This window comes from Triturus cristatus, chromosome 11, assembly GCF_964204655.1.
Source record: "Triturus cristatus chromosome 11, aTriCri1.1, whole genome shotgun sequence".
NCBI classification, from domain to species: Eukaryota; Metazoa; Chordata; class Amphibia; order Caudata; family Salamandridae; genus Triturus; species Triturus cristatus.
The window spans coordinates 931,944,974-931,962,013 of NC_140594.1; the positions used below are offsets into that span (position 1 = coordinate 931,944,974).

Here is a 17,040-nt window from a genome sequence, read left to right on the forward strand (position 1 = left end):
AACTCCCACACCAATAAGTTTTTTAAAAATCCATGCCAAAACAAGTCACGCATTGACAAAACCAAAAGGCTGACCACCAGTTTCAGACCCACTGACTTTGCCAATGCTTGTTTATTTTTATGTTTCACATAATTTTATGGAAACTGGTTAAACTGATTTTATATTATGAATATTTTAGGGAAATACTAGAATACATCAACATATTTTACTAAATGATGCTGCACAGAAACTGTACCTAGAACTTTACAGTTTAGTGCAATGTTTTATTTCCTAGTTGCATTTTGTTTGTGAACATTTTATTTTGAAAGCAAAGAATCCTCAATCTTGCTATCAGGCTTCTGCAAATATGTGCATCTATTCAGAGAGCATTCTGGGAGCATTATACATAGCCTCATATTGCTAAACTTTGAAAAAGTGTGCAACATTTTTTATACTGGAACCGCTGTCAGTGGTGCAGTCAGAACTTACAACATTTACTTAAGAGCGCTCACCCTAATAATAAAGGCTTTCAATGAATGAACAAGAAGTACAAGTTTGAACAGCATTAACATTTGGACAAAAATATTACCTTAACTGCAGACAGTGCCCTTCCCTGATCCATAATGCGGGACTGCAAACTGGCAGCTAAAGGGTTTGTGCTGTAGGGGGTTGGGCCTACTTGTCCCAATGACAAAATACACATGAAAGGTTGTTGCCCTTGACCCCAAACAATATGTCTTGGGCAGCGGGCTATACGAATTCCACATCCCTGTAGGTCCCCGAAAGCCACGTCAGAAACGCTTCTTATATGCTGTTTATAACAAACTTTAGAAGATCTCTCAACAGGAAACTGCGAGAGATAGTGTGAAATTGACAGAATTAACTTAGAAAAGGCTTTGTCTGTGGTTGACAATGGCATGAACAGCAAAATAAAGAAAATTAACACGCATTTACCGGAGTGCCCGCTGTTTTTCGGCTTACTGATTCATAGAGAAATACATAAATATATCTCAGTACATCATCCCTGGCAAGAACTGTGCGATCCTGCCACACACTGGGTGGCAAGTGGGGTTGCAGGGAAGTAGTGGACAGAGCAACCCCTTGATCTTGGGATGGTGGGCACCACAACCCCAACCGTGAACCTGCTGGGTGCCTTGTGGAGGTTGGATTGGCTAGTGAGATGGTGTATCTCTGCTGATGCCGTGAAATAAGCTTGAGGGCTTCCGATGGAGTGGGTGGTGTCCAACCAAGGTACGATGAATTGTGAACTTGGCCATGTTACGATCATCCTGTATAGCCAGGGAGAGGACACGCTGGAGATCTTCATGAACACCTGAGAGGACTTGAATCACTGACTCCTAATGGCGTGGGAATGGCGCCTAAGCTGGCATTCACTGATCGAAGCACCAAGCAGGTAGATGAGAAGACCATATTTCCAAATGTCTCCAGCCATTTTTACTCCATATCAGAGGATGCAGTTGGGAACGTGTTTGGATTAGTTTTGCTAGCAGATGCCTGCACCACCAAGCTTTCAGCTGAGGGGTATTGAGATAACAAGCTTTTGTAATGCAATAGGTCTCGTATTTACACAAGTTTGAGCTGCACTAGAAGTAAGACAATACTCCATCAATGGAGTTAAAATAGACCTACAATGCCTGACTAATTGTAAATCCACTAACATTATATATGCCATTTTATGTCCCTGCAATAGAACCTATGTAGGGGAGACATCAAGATCAATGGCAACCCGCTTAACGGAGCATAGGTCAGCGATCAGGACTAAGAAGCTACAAGCACCATTAGTCCAACATTTTGTTGAGTGCAGTCACACCATTGAAGACATTCAATGGCTGATCCTAGAGAAAATTAATGCTAGTGGACTACAAGGAACTGAAATTCGAAAAAGGAGAGAAGTCTATTGGATATTCTCTCTGGATACTTATAAGAGGGGATTAAATAGTGAAATTCCATGGAGTCAAGCTATCCGGTACAATAATTAATGTCCCACTTCAAAGCTAACAGTCAGAGATTTGAGCCTAAAATATAGCTTGGTGAGCAACAAGGAACAACATATTTTTGCATCTATATGGTCGGATTTTTCAGCATTAATGTCCCGCAAGTAAGTTGGCTGTATGAGTCTACCAGCAGCTTGCTATTTTTCCTTAGGATCATGGATGCCCCTCATATTGTTAGGACCTCTCTTGGAATAATTTCTATCACTTTAGTGGAATAACTAGCGCCATTTGAGGCTGAACAGCAACGCTAACAGGATCTGACCAATCACCGAGGAGTCCTGGGTATAAATAGAGCGTCCCGAAGCCTAGTCCCGTTTCTACTTCGGTGACTTGTTGCGAAAGGGAGAGAGGACTTGTACAACGAGGTGAGTTCTATGGGATCGCACCGGTAAACTAGCTCCGTGATTCTTTAACGAACCGGAGTTCTGACTATGTTTTGGCACGCTTGATTTCCAAGCAGCATTATCTAATTAATTATATGCTTTTATGTTTAGATCATACGGCTGTAGATCTAAAATATTCCAAAACACGCCTCTAAAGCGGTTGGGGAAAAAAATCGAGACGACGGATACTCGAAACACACAAATGTGACCGGGTGAGTGTGACGGATCCCTAATAAAATGAATTGTACTAATATTATACTTAGGCTCGCCGTCGTACCACAATAGGACCAATTAACTTTACACGTTTCTATTTAGAGCTTGTGGCGAAACATTAAAGGAACACACGCGGTCCCCTCAAAGCACGGTCTTTCCCAAACATTTGAGAAGAGCTATAGGACAAGCACGGGAATACCGCTTTTCTAGTAAGTGCAATTAGCACCACAAGAGTTAGAAATAGCCATAGGAGTTCGTATCATGATCGAAATTTTAATACGTTTTTCTGTTAGTTTTGCTAGCAGATGCCTGCACCACCAAGCTTTCAGCGGAGGGGTATTGAGATAACAAGCTTTTGTAATGCAATAGGTCTCGTATTTACACGAGTTTGAGCTATTGGCATAGTAAATCACAATGCCTCTTACTTATGTGTTATTTTAAAAACAGATAAATAAAAGGCATTGTCATTTACAATGCCAATAGCTTAAACACTCGCAAATGCGTTCAGCTCCCTTGCTATAAATTGTTTTTAAAAAAGCATTAGGAGAGAGTGTGTCCTGCCCCAAAATTCATATTTTAGCTGGCATGGTTTCCGGGGTAGGTAGTTTTCTGACATCGGGTAAGCTGGGTGATAAAGTGTGGGAACACGTAAACCCTTTCAGATTAGATGAGCCTTTCTAAGAAAAACATGTGTCCTCTGACGGAATTACTTTGGAAATTGTTGAGGAGGGAAAGATGAGCCATGGGGTCAAACTGAGGTACAAAGTTTGCCTTACTCTGGTGGTTAAGGAGTGTGTGACCTCGGAAAGACGAAACCCGCAGTATATCACACCGCTCTTTAAAGAGTCCCCTGTGAGGTATTAAAGGCCGCTTTCATGCTGTCTGGAATACCATTTACTTGTGAGACAATGGCACAGACCCGCGCCTCTGCGCAGATGGTGTTTTTCTGTTGTAGTGCCCGGAGATGAAAGTAGGTAATCTGTGCAGAGCCGGGAGAACATTTACTTGTTGAAATGACTTCTCGCCGCTAGAGTTCATATAGATCACATCGTGGTAGTTACTGCAGAAGCCCATCCTTGCTCCTGCTGCACGGACATAAAAATATTTGTTGGAAATATAAAAAGGTAACCCGGCCATGTGATGCATTCAGGTGCAAGGCTAATGATTTCTTTGTATGCAATGTCTCTAAAAAATATCAAACTATTAGATAGGTGATCTACTGCCTTAAACTGTAGGAATGAGTTTCTGTGAAGAAGTGGATTACATAATATACAGATGTCCATTCGTTTTTTTTTTGCAGTTGTATATAGCGCGAACTCGACCCAAAGGTGTTTGGGGCGCTCTACATGAACACCAGTTACGTCACTCATTTTTTCTTTTTACCTCAAGTAATTTGCTGATAATCACAGGATGTTGATCTGACTCAAACTCGAACCCGCTTCTCAAGTTCGAAAGTCGGCAGCTGCTCTTACACCAAAATGATTTCTTCTTTGTGCAGTGCTTTTTTTTTTTGTTAAACATAGCACGGCGACCCTGAAGCGGGAGCCACGCTCACCATTAAAGTTAATAAATTTTAAAAAAATTAAACAGAGCGCGGCATCCCTGAGGCGGACGCTGCGTTCAGCTTAACGTTTATTAAAGCAAAAAGCGTCCGCCATTGTCCCGTGAATGCTGTGGAGCAAGGGGCAGCCACTTGTGGCCGTGCAGCAAATACAAGAAGCAGCCGCCATTGTCCCATTAACAAAATAGTAATCATCGCCTTAGAACGCACACCGTGTAACTAGACAAGTAAAAGATCAAGTCATTATGGGAGGTAGCAAATTAAGGCAAGGCGGTACCTAGGAGGGTCTAACAAGCCCCGTAATGAATCGGAATTCAGCTTTTACGAAGGACAATAACCCCCTGCCTATGTCCTGAGAGCGGGCGGGGCTTCAACGGCATACTCTATAACAGCATGCTTCGCAGAGCGAGCAGCGCATGCGCGCTGCCACTAGGCTCGACCTACAAAGGCCAGGTTGCCTGGGGCAGGGTGGTGGTGGTGTGCAATCTGGCTGTTTATCAGGGTGCAGAGCAAGATTTGGCCCATTCCCCCCAAAAAAGTGTCCGTAAGGGCCTTGTTAAAATGTACGAAGGGGGTCAGTGAGGGGGGGCTTGGGCAGTAACTGGGCCAGACATGACGCTTCCCATCTGAGTTACCAGATCTGTGCTCCCACCAATGCATCCAGCTGCCCCACTGGTGGCATTGGGCCCCCCCAAATTACTTAGGGTGGTACTGTCGTGGGCACCCAGATGCCCAGGGACCCTGGAAAAGATGTGGCTGCCTGAGGATTACTGCTGACGGGTCAACCGGTGGCGCAGTGTAAAACCAAGATGGTGCACGCGATCGCAGTGGCCCTGCCAATTGCAGAGAAAGAGAAGCTGTACGCGGGAGAGTGGTTCCCTGGTTTCCTTGGTGAGCTGGGTACCAGAGGTGGCTGCCCATGGCCCTTGCCTACACTGAAGATCACCGGCTTTGCTGGCGAGAGCAGGCAGCCTGAAAGTGGTTGTGAGAAGCTGGCTTAGTATTTGGTGCTCACTCATTTAAGTGTAGCACCTTGAACAAATCCAGACAAAGCTTATGGGGGTTTTTAGTAGTCTTAGACAACCTTAGAAAGCTCTCTAAGGAGTAGCTGTGGAGAGCAACCTTCAGGCTTAGTTCAGAAGGAGTGCAAAGCAGCTTGTTTTACCAGACCTTAATCTTATTGGTATAGGTTAAGTGAAAAAGAACCACACAGTGTATTTATAAAAAACAGGTATTTATTATAAGACACTCACCAAAACACATAACAATATCTCCTACCCAGAGATATAACACAATGCACATAATACTTTGCAAATAAAACAGGTAAGTTGCACAAATTGACAGTGCTTGCCAGCGGGGAGACCAAACCATATACTAAAATAGTAGAATGCAAACCACGACTCAAGACAAGAGTGGACCAAAAAGACGTAGAAGAGCTGGGGACCCAAGAAACCACCCAGGATGAGTATCTAGGTGCCCCACGGAAGTCTTGCGCAGAGTGGTAACACGACTGCACGCTCAATGGGTAAGTCGCGGTTGCAATTTTAAAGAAGAAGGACCCTTCCCAGTGGACCCTGAAGAAACCCCTTTGAAGACAGAAGGTTGAAGAGTAACCCCACCCATGGATACCCTAGGAACCAGGTTACCTACACCAGGGAAGCCGGGTGCATAGGAGTGAATTGATGTCGGAAACCGCCATCGAACCCAATGGAGGACTTCGGGAAGATGCCGTGACGAAGAAGGTGAAAGTGGTGGATTCAAGTTGAGAAGTATCTGCAAGCAGAGGGGACAGAGTCTAGGCTATCACTATCAGGAGTGACCAGGAGGTAGGGAAGACGACTGCCCACCGATGTCAGGAGGTGCAGGAGAGTTGACGTTGACCTTAGAGCTGGAGCTGTGTGGACCAGGCGATGCCGAGGAAGACCAGGAGCCGTTCATGAGCTGTCCCACGGCGGATGTCGAGACCTGAGGGGTCGGTGTCCGCCAGGCGCACCAACAAGCCGTGCAACCGCAAACAACGCAGTAGGCGAAAAAGGTGCAGTGTTGGGACCAGCAAGGTCCAAGTGACTCACCAGGAGTAGGGGAGTCGGGGTAGGCCCAGAGCAAGCAGGGGAACCCACTGAAGCCAAAGACAACCCTCCAGAGGCCGGAGACACAGGAGTCGCAAGAGAACCTTGAGCAGCTCACCAAAGATGGAGGCTCACGGTGCAAGGGATGCGGTGAGGACTAAGATCTTGGCTGCAGGAGATGCTTGAGGCTGTAGCTTCTTGGAGCCAGAAGATCTCTGGTGAAGAGAGTCAACAAGCATTGGCAAGTTGACGCAGTGCACAGGGGTACGGTTCTGACGAGGGATGTTGGCCTCAAACTCAGTGAGAAGACTGTGCAGGCCTCGAGGGAGTTGAAGAACCACCACCTGCGTTGCTGAGCCTTTCGGAGTCTGTGGGAGCCCAAGATTAGCAGACCGTCAGCTGTGTTGCGCTGCCTGCAGATTCAGGGAAGTGACTCCTTCACTCCAAGGGAGATTCCATCAGGAGTCTTGAATGTTCACAGGCCTTGGGAGGTTCCTGTATGGAGCACGGGCACGGACGTTGCAGCAGGCTTGCAGGACAATGAGACCGGGAGTCTTCCCAGTTGCAGTCGCGGTGTCCAAGGGAAAGTCCAGCGAAGTCCAGAGTGCCCAGACAATCGAAGTTGTTTTGGATCTAAATATTGTCCCACGACGAATCTAGGGACCCACCCACAGGTAAGCCTTAAGTACACTTAGGAAAGGGTTGGGATGATTCAGGGGTCCCTGCCAGAGAAGGGGCTGGACAGTGGGGAGGATACTCCCATGTCCTTTGTTCAGTTTTGTGCCGGAGCCAGGGGCTCCCTGAACTGGAATATGCAAGGAGGGCACCAAATGTGCCCTTGAAGCAGTCTCAGTGTTGCTGGCAAGCACCCCCACCCTGCCCCACCCTGCCGCAATACACTAAACCCAGTCTGGGAGGTTGTCACACCACCCTGTGACAGGATATCTATTGTTCTGCCTTCCCCTGCTCAAACCTGGCTCAGCAACAGGAGGGCAGAAACAAGTCTTTTGTCAGCAGCAGCCTTAGCTTGCTGTCCGGTTCTGGAAGACGGTACTGGGAGCACTGAGCACCTCCCGGAGGAGCTTTACACTGTATGGAATTACACCTCCCACACCGTTTACGGCATGCGAGTATGATTCCAATATGTGTGATACCAAACATGACAGGGTTTGTTACAGCCAGTTTAGAGATGGTCATCACGTAATGATGCATGGCCACTCTATATGTCACAATGGCTGATGCACTTACAACCTGGGAGAATGGACTCGAGGTTGTAGGGGTGTCCCGCTCATGCAGGAGCATCCTCACACTTAGAACCGAGCACCCTGCCTTCAGGACTGGAAGGCCTGCCTTAGGGATGACATAGGTTTAAAGTCCAGTGACCTCAGATATAAGGAAACTTATATCTGTGGAAAGTGGTGCTAACACCAGCTTACACAGGCTGCAATGGAAGGCCTGTAGTCTCAGTTTGAGTGGTCTCCCTTGGGTGGCACAACACATTGTTCAGCCCATGGGAGACCCCTGGTGTACCCATGCCCTGCGTACCTTGGTACCATATACTAGGTACTTATAAGGACGCCCCAGTGGCCAATCTGGGGTGTACCAAAGTACTCACCATATCAATTTAGGGGAGAAAGCACAGAGACTGGGGTCCTGATTAGCAGGATCCCAGTCAGACTAGTCAGAAACCATTACAACACCAGGCAAAAAGTGGGGGTAACCATGCAGAAGGATCCTACCTTCCTACAGCAGTGCATGCAACAGTTGAGCCATCCTTTCACGAGGACTTTGGGATCCCGATTATGGAGAAAGCACCCACATAGGCCGGAGGTAGGAACCATCTTGGAAGAGGAACGTGGGAACCCGGGATGCATCCTAACACCTACAACTACTCCACTCATCAGCACAGCCAAGCTATCAAGCCCATCAGTTGCGTTTACCCTACCCACAGCCACAAGGGAAGGCACCACTGTCGGAACCCTGTGCCATCGTTGAACGCCTACACTGCGTCATGGCGTCAGCTAAACAGAAGGCCTCCAAAAAAAAAAACTTTTAAAAAAGAAAAATGACATGTTCCAGACGCCCACGAGCAGACAATTTCCACTGCACTAACCCATCCAAAACTGTCTCAACCAATGATGCTAATACTCTGGACACCACCTCCTTACAAACCCCTGCCACCAAGGGGGAATCGCCTTGTTCTGTTGTTGGAATTCAGCAAAGATATGGTGACTTGGAGCAAGGACATTGCTAAATCCATTTCAGAACTGCACCACTCTGTTCAACGAACAGAACCAAGCCAGGTGGAAATCCAATGGCAGTGAATTCTCATGAGCAGGATGAACTGGTGAACATAATGGCGGCCATAAAAACTCACCACAGAGACTCTCGATAAGCTGGACAACATTGAAAAAAGGTCTAGGAGGAACAACATCTGGCTACGGAGCATCCCGAAGGAAGTGCCAAACAGTGATCTTGCCGAATATGTTCAAGCCCTATTCCTGCATCTACTTCAAAGCCAATCAGGTGAACCCACCCAATCTCCCCGAAGCTCACATTGTACACCGGATGTCCTCACCAGAGTACATTTTTTCTCTGAGAAGGAGGCAGGTAAAAGGGGTGCTACACAAGAACCCATACAGTTCAGTGGTGCAACAATTTACCTCGACCCAAGATGTTTCTGAGCTTACATTGGCATGGTGTAGAGACTTTGCCCCTCAAAAGTCCAGCCTAGGCAGCCAAAATATCACGTACCGCTGGGACTACCCCTTTAACCTACATTTCACTTATAATGGCACATGGTCACAGAGTTGACTGAGATTAAATAAATCCTTGGCCTACCAACCACAACCAACGCAGCCGCCGGACAGGAGTACCTACATAGGTGAGACGACGAGGAGAGTGGGACACCCCCCCAACACAGACAGAATCCGGAGGGAACAGAACCAACAGATGCCTCCGAGCTAGGGAACCTTGACAATTCACTTCAGAGGATGAATAACCACCTATGCTGCAGACATCCACATGAATTGCCCTTCAGGAGGAGGGCGACCAGCCGTGGACTCACATGGTCGCGACAGGTGACCCTTTGCCCATGTAGTAACTGCTAATACCGATGGGCTTCCTGCCAACCCCGCGGCCACTCCCTTTACGGGCCTCCCAGTGACTTATGCCACACGAAAACTTCAAACCTTCAGCCTACCATTGCTGCCATGAGAACTTTGCTTTGAGATCTTGCGGAGGCTCCCTCCCATCTACATGGAGCCAGCTCCCATTCCGTACGACGACTGGCGCCCTGTGGCCGCAGAGTAAAACGTTTCTACAGTTCTACTGTTTGTTATATATCACTGTTCTTTTCTATTTGTTTTCTCGTTGTTCTAGAACTGTTTGCAGAATGGTTACTCTTCACTGCACAATCAGTTACAACAGTCCTTGTTTATTAATAGAGCTTCCACTGCCATGGCTGACTTCAACCCCGAATGACTAACACCTCAATTGTCACTTTAAGTGTCCACTTCTCCAATTTCCCTGTTAAGCGGAAAGCTTTATTTCAGTGGCTGAAGACCTAGAAGATAGATCCAGCTCTCTTCCAGGAAACTCACTTAAGCCGCATAGGTGTTCCTAGGCTGGAGTCGCATTGGTCCTCCCCCATCCCCCAGTTCCATGCAGTCTCTGCTTCTAAGACAAAGAGGGTGATTATCCTGCTGCGTTACAACTTTGTTTTGTAATTGGAATCAAAATATCAAGACAGGGAAGGGAGACTCCCTCAGGACACATACCATATATGGCCCCAATGAGATGTAAGACTCCATTTACACAACTGCCATGCCTAAAACTGATCACATGTCCAAAGGCCACATTATCGTTGGGGGCAACTTCAATTCCGTCCTCCATCCTGACCTAGATAGGTCTCCCTCACGCCCCATACAGAAACGACGAACACCACCTTCTCTTACTACTGGCATGACAAACCTAAGCCTAAAAGATTTGGAGGCAGCAGCATCAAGGGGACAGTGATTTGAATTTTTACTCCAATGTTCCTAGGTCATACACATACATCAACATTTTCCCAACCTCTGCAGTTTTTCACTCCCAGATAATCTCCCTGGACATTGGTGCCAAATTCTGAACTGATCACTCAGCAGTCTGGTTGTGCCTCAACTCCATCCTACCCTACCCCCTTCCCCCGATGGCACAGGCTCGTATTGAGATGGCATTCCAGGGCTCTACCTTAAGAGACCACATAAAAGAAGCAATTACACACTATCTCCAGGAGAATGGTAGTGTGGACGTGGGACAGAGCATGCTGTGGGACGCTTCCAAAGCGATTATTCGGGGAGAACGTCTCCCATACCATTTCTTACGAGAGACGAAATTGACAACATAAGGCTTACTAAGAAAAGGAATTGAATCGCTTAGAAACTCTCCGAAAACAAGTTAACTCCCTCTGCTCTTCCGGCAGCTTCATAAGGAGCGGAGTGAGTTGGAACATCTGTTAATGCTGAATGACGCCAAAAAATTGATGTACCTTAAGTGCACTTACTACATGAAAAGGGACAAAGCTGACTGATTATTAGCATATAAACTTGAGCAAACATGCACCAGGACCATATCTGAAGCATTCACAACTAGAACAGCTCAACATATGCGTCAGTCCACTGCGGTTATTCTGGTTAGCCTTTCAGCATATTATACAGTGCTCTTTCAAAGGGATAATCTTTCCTCCGACGTGCAAGGCTCATATCTTGCCGTGCACACCTACCTTATGAGACCAGAGGGCTTCTTGCCACTAAAAAAATGCAATTACGGCCGAAGTAGTCAGGGAGGCAGTCTGTGGATTACAGGGCAACAAAGTGCCAGGACCGGATGGCTTCCCAACCTCCTTTTAAAAGGCCTTTGCCACACACCTAGCCATACCCTTAGCGGCTGTTTACAATTATATTATCAAACGCGGCATAGTCACTGATATGATGTTTGAGTCACATATCTCCCTATTAATAAAACCATTGCCTTGCTGAAGATCGACACAAAAATCTTTGCTACCATCATTCTCTCAAGATTGCACTCGATCTGGAACACCTTCATCTCCCCACAACAAACTGGGTTCATTTGCAACCGTCATGCTACGGATAACACACAACTGGCTGCTTCTTTTATGGATGTGGCCAAGAGGACCAGAACCTCAATGGCCCGGCTTTACCTCAATGCTGAAAAAGCTTTTGATCGGGTCAATTGGTGTTACCTTCTAAAACTCCTGAATAGAACGCCTAGAGGCCTCAATCTGAAACGCATGATCTTAACTAATTTTCAATTTCCAACGTCAAAAGTAAAAGTGAATGGAATGTTGTCCTTGCTGCTTCCCATCATGCAAGGCAACAGACAAGGCTCCCCAATCTCACCACTGTTATTTACTCCATCCATGGACCCCTTTGTCCAGAAAGAACAAGTGTTGTGTAGTTTCCACTAATCAGTGGAAACTTCGAGTTTGTGGACAACAAACTTTAGGATGGTACGAGACTGGTTCCGTGTACCCCCGTAGTATATGTTGTCCCATAGACCAGCTAGCTCACAGTACCACCATAAGCTCTCCTAACCTAGATAAAGAGTGAACAGTTCTGGCAACCACTAAACATGACAACCCTGTTCCCTCCGGAACAGTGGTAACAGACCTAGAACCTTTCGCTCATGCACGCGTGCTCTCTTTTGCTCAAAGAAATATACAAAGAATACACAAACCGATGTTTCCAATATTTACTAAACCAAAGTGATTCTTGTATAAAATTATGTGCTGCAATGATCAATAGAAAGAAGAAGATGAAACTTATAATACGCGTTAGGACAGTAAACAAAACAAAATGTTCCACCATCGTGCTGAGACAGTGTAAATATACAAGCATATAAAATTATATAACAATCTGGCATCCACCTACTATGCAGACCCTAACCTACGTGTCTAGAGTGTAGGTGTATGTTCTGCCAAGAAGCACCTTACTGGATGATCTAACCCCATTACCTGGCGAGTAAGAATGTAGGACCCCATCTTGATCACGAACAGGACACCCCTCACAGAGATGTCAGTCAGCTGGCTGAAAGCTTTAGCATGTAGGGACCCCTCGAAGTCAGCAGATGTGCTTCCTCTGACTATACCCAGAAACAGCTGTTTATATAGAAAAAGGCATCCTCGCTGTTAGTCGAGACTGTGACCAAGCTGTCATTGTTTGTATTCTACAAATAGCTGTATCGCCATTTGGACGTAAGTAACAAACATATGTGCACAACATACGTGTAGACCTTGTACACAATGCCGAGGCAATATGATAGTGTTCTTGTTAAGTTCATTAGTGTAAGCAAGGTCAGTGTTTCCAGGAAACTAACCCAAAGTGTTACAAATGCAAATGTGTGTCAAAACTCAATGTAAAAAGTGAAGGCAACTTTAACAAAGATCTGTGTAAATGTAAAAGTGGCAACGTTTCCCACTAGGCTTAACTGGGACACATGATACAAGATAATCCCAATATTAAGGGTATGAGGGTAGGCATCAAAGAAATCAAATTGGCTTTGTATGCCAATGATATGCTCTTCTTTTTTTTTTAGCAGATCCTTCCTCATCCATTCCATCTCAAGAGGAACTAGAATGCTTTCACGAATCATCAGGCTTTACATTGAATTACATAAAATCCTTCAGTCTGGGGGTGTCTACCCCTGGCACGGACATACACAATGTGCTCACGCATAATGGCTTCAGAAGCGCCCAAAGTGCCATTCCATATCTGGGAGTGTAACTTACAAACTCAATCACAAAATTGTACCAATGCAATGTCCCTCCCCTCCTTGACACACTGCATAAGTACTTATACTCCTGGGGCAGACTGGAAATTAATGGCTAGGCAGTGTGACCGCCATGAAAATGAATTTCCTTCCACAACTACTTATCTGGAGCAATCACTGCTGCTTAAATTCCCCCACTGTGATCCTAGATCAGGTCCAAAAGACCTGCTGGGGCTTCCACGAAGTGTGTGGCACACCAATTGCCAACTGCTTTCCCTTACCCATTCATTGCTAAAGTGCTGGCAGCTTATAACTCAGATAAAGGTGTCCACTTTGTCTCCATCAACAATTACTTCAATCCTTCATAACCTGGACTTAAAACCGGGACTGGAGAACCAGAGTTTAGCTCCCTGGAATGAAGGGGACCTCCCCTAACTTGAGTGACCCTTACTGCGAAGGGAAGCTTTGTCTCCGAGACTACCAACAGACAGACTGGGATTTACAAAGGGAGGATAAGTATCGCCTCACACAATTGCTCCACTGGGCAGGAATCGGGTAGGTTAAGGACAAAGCTAGCAGAGACAAAATGACTCTAGACCAACTATTTGCGGATAAAATCACACAGGGTGTTACTCTGATGCAAAGGGCAATGCCTAACCTTGGCGCTTACTCAAAACATAGCTACGCAATGGCATGGGAAGATGATGCAAGTCAGGAAATCCCGCAAGCAAATTTAGGAGTGGGTATGAGTTCATGTGGCTAAACCAACCTTATGTACTACACAAAGATAATGCCTATAATCTACTTATTAGATGGAATCTCTCACCAACATGCCTACGTGCAATGTTTGGAGGCCCGGACATGTGCTGGAAGGGTTGTGCGGAAGAGTGGACCTTTTTCCACACATGGCGGTCTTGAGACTATGTACATAGGAATACTGCACTAATATACTCTCACATTCACACCATTTTGGGTGTCTTTCTCCCTATGGACCCTTTAGTTATTCTACTTTGTGATCCTGGCTTAAATAGCATCTTTCCATTAACATCACGACTAGAAAAATAATCATGTAGCTGAGCTGCTTGACCATGTTTAATTCTGGAAGCAGTCTACTATCCTGCCTGTGCATGTTTGGTGGGGGACGTTATGGAATATTTAGGCTATGGAGAAACTAAATGCATTAGTGCATTATCAGGTAGACAAGTTCACAAAAATCTGGCTTCCCTTTCAGAAGTACAATCAACAAGACCACGCTATGGAGGAGACTCTCGCGCCGATATGAAGGACAGACCTACATAGAATGAAATCACCATATGCAGACTCCTCCAACGATAGCACTCATGAAAACACAGTTGACTTTGTGAAACAGAATATTTTTCCAGATAGCTAGTCATCTGCCTCCTGTTCTTTATTTATTACAATCTGAATTTAACAGTGACATTTTTTTTAAATGAAGTTGTAAACCAAAATATAAAAATGAATAAAGGAGGGACTTAGTGGGGGTTTGCCACACCTGAATTGACCCCCACAAGAAAATTGGTCTTCACCGCTGAAGTGGCGAGGGGGAGGTCAAGGACTTAGTCTGCCCTATGCGTGAAGATAACGTAGGATGCTCTCCTCAGTGGCCTGACCACAGGGTGATAGGATCCCTTACTCAGATGGTGTCAAGACCACTAGCCTCTTGCAGGTCGTTGTACCAATTCTCCTCAGGGTATGGCCGGCCAATGTTATCAAAAGCATCATAATCGTTACCTGAATCTGTGCCCAACAAGAAATGCAGAGTAGGTGTCCTCCCTTGTGATGGTTCGGGTAGAGGTAGTGGTGCCTTGCGAGAGGTCTAGCACTACCTTAAACGAGGTCACACCTGAGCCATCCATGAGTCAGAGATTACAATAGGTACCTCGTCCTCAGACATCGATGAAGTTGGCATCAGCTTTGAAACTCCAGGAGCTGGTGTGGATCTTGGCGCCAGAGCGGAGTCGGAACGTGATGGGCTCAAAGAGACCAACCAGCAAAAAGGGCTAATCTGCCAGTGGTATTCGGGATGGTGGGTCCCTCGACTCCGTGGGGCCCGAAGGCACACCAGCGGGTGTCGGCAAGCATCTGAAGAATCAGAGCAGGGCCTCACAGAACTCTTAGATCTGTTCTGTCGTGGCACATATCTCTGGAAAGTCAGAATGTGCCAGAGCAAGTTGCAGGACAAGCTCCGAAGTCGAAAGACTTCGGGAACAAGATTGAATTGTATGGTGAATTCCCTGTGACATCTCAGTAGAGTGTTAGTGGCAGGACGTGGCAAAGTCCTGCTGAGAATTCTAATGTTTTGTCTTGCCTGATGACTATCATCGAGATGAACACTGTTCCCTGGAACAACTCCTGAATATGGAAGGCCACTGGGACTGAACTTTAAACATGGACTGAACTTGAAACTTGGAGCAGTCTTGTCGCAGAGCATTCCAGTGCATGGCGATATTGAGTTTGAAATTGCAATCTCAGATGGTCATCAACACACAATCACTGCAGGCATTAAGAATCGTGACTCGACCCCAGGCAATCCTGATGAGGGTCTGCCCCAGAAATTAGTTTGAAACTGTCCGTACAAGGTTTAAAACCCATAGTTTAGGGAAGTGACATCCCTTGCATACTGTTTTACAATTTTGAAGATGTAAAGGGAGTCTCAAAAAGACGATCGGGAGCTCTGGCTAAGTCAGGTGATGCAGTTAGAAAGAAACGGATGTCAGCTGGTGGCGGCTATGTAGACCCCACACGTCATTTCCAGAGCGGAGCCGTGTCAGTGGAGAGCGATACGTTACCAACTACTGGTGATAAGAGGTACTGCTGAAAAGTTTCCAGATCAAGTCAGACACCTGGGGAATAATCAAAAGGTGAAACATTTGCAGCTATAAGTATCTATCATAAATTGTATTAATACAGCACTTACCACCCCTTACGAGGCATTAAAGCCACCCGGAGTCACTATGCCCAAAGCATAGAAATTGCAAGTATGCCTCGTCTGCGTTAGGAGTAAAGATCTTCTACGCAAGGTGGAAAAAGGTCAATATAATTCCAGGATGCCACCGGGAGAACTGGAATGTTTACAATCTGTACATAACTGGAACAATTTCCCAAACCAGCAGTAGTGATTTACAGACTGCAGAGGTCAATTGCCCCAACAATTCTTAGCCTATATTGCTCACTACTAAAGCTCTGACTGCCCACAAAATATAACTGGAACAAATGCACCTTTAAAGTAGAAGCTTGTAATCAATTTCGACCTGGACTATTGTCTTAAGATTAGGTAAACATGTTGCTACGCAAACAAATGATGGATGGAATGCTGAATAAATCATACATTCACCCCCAGTCAAGAGATCTAGGTTAAATCCATTGTTCTTTTGCTCACCATGCCACCCGAGTTTAGACCCAGCCAAATGCAAATCAGTCTTGACCCTGTGCCTCATGTGAAAAGTCCAGACTGAACTGTCAAGCCAGGTCCTCCCTGGCCTGGAAACAAGCATCCTGGGACCGGTTTCTGGGTATTACCCTTCATCAGCCAGGCTAGTTTGAATCCAGTGGCACAGTTAGCAAGGGACCCACGTCTGGGCATACCCATCCCACTTAGGGTGAATGTATGAAATTGTTCTGCAATCTGTCCATCAACTGTTCTTTTTGCATTTGTCACCCCAAGTGAGACGGGTATGCCCAGACGTGGGTCCCGTGCTCTCCATGCCACAGCAGTCAAGCTATCGTGGCTGAAGAACGTGAAACCCCAAAACAGGTCCTAGGATTCTTGTTTCCTGTCCAGGGATGATCTGGCTTGGCAGTGCGGGCTGGAGTGTTCCCATTGGGCACAGGGTCAAGACTGATTTGCATATGGCTGGGTTCAAATTGGAATGGCGAGCAAAAAAACGATGAATTTAGGCACAGATCTCTGAACTGGGGTGAATGTATGACATTGTTCTGCATTCTGTCCATCAATTGTTGTTTTTGCATAGGTACACATGTTGGCATATGATTAAAAATAAATAAATCTCTATTTACATTCAAAGCAGTAC

At 46.0% G+C, this 17,040-nt stretch overlaps 1 protein-coding gene across 1 annotated transcript in view; it reads right to left on the bottom strand.

Annotated features, from left to right (window-relative positions):
• Window positions 1–17,040, bottom strand: part of PXYLP1 (2-phosphoxylose phosphatase 1) — a 509,674-nt gene that overhangs the window by 491,800 nt on the left and 834 nt on the right. The window lies entirely within an intron of this gene.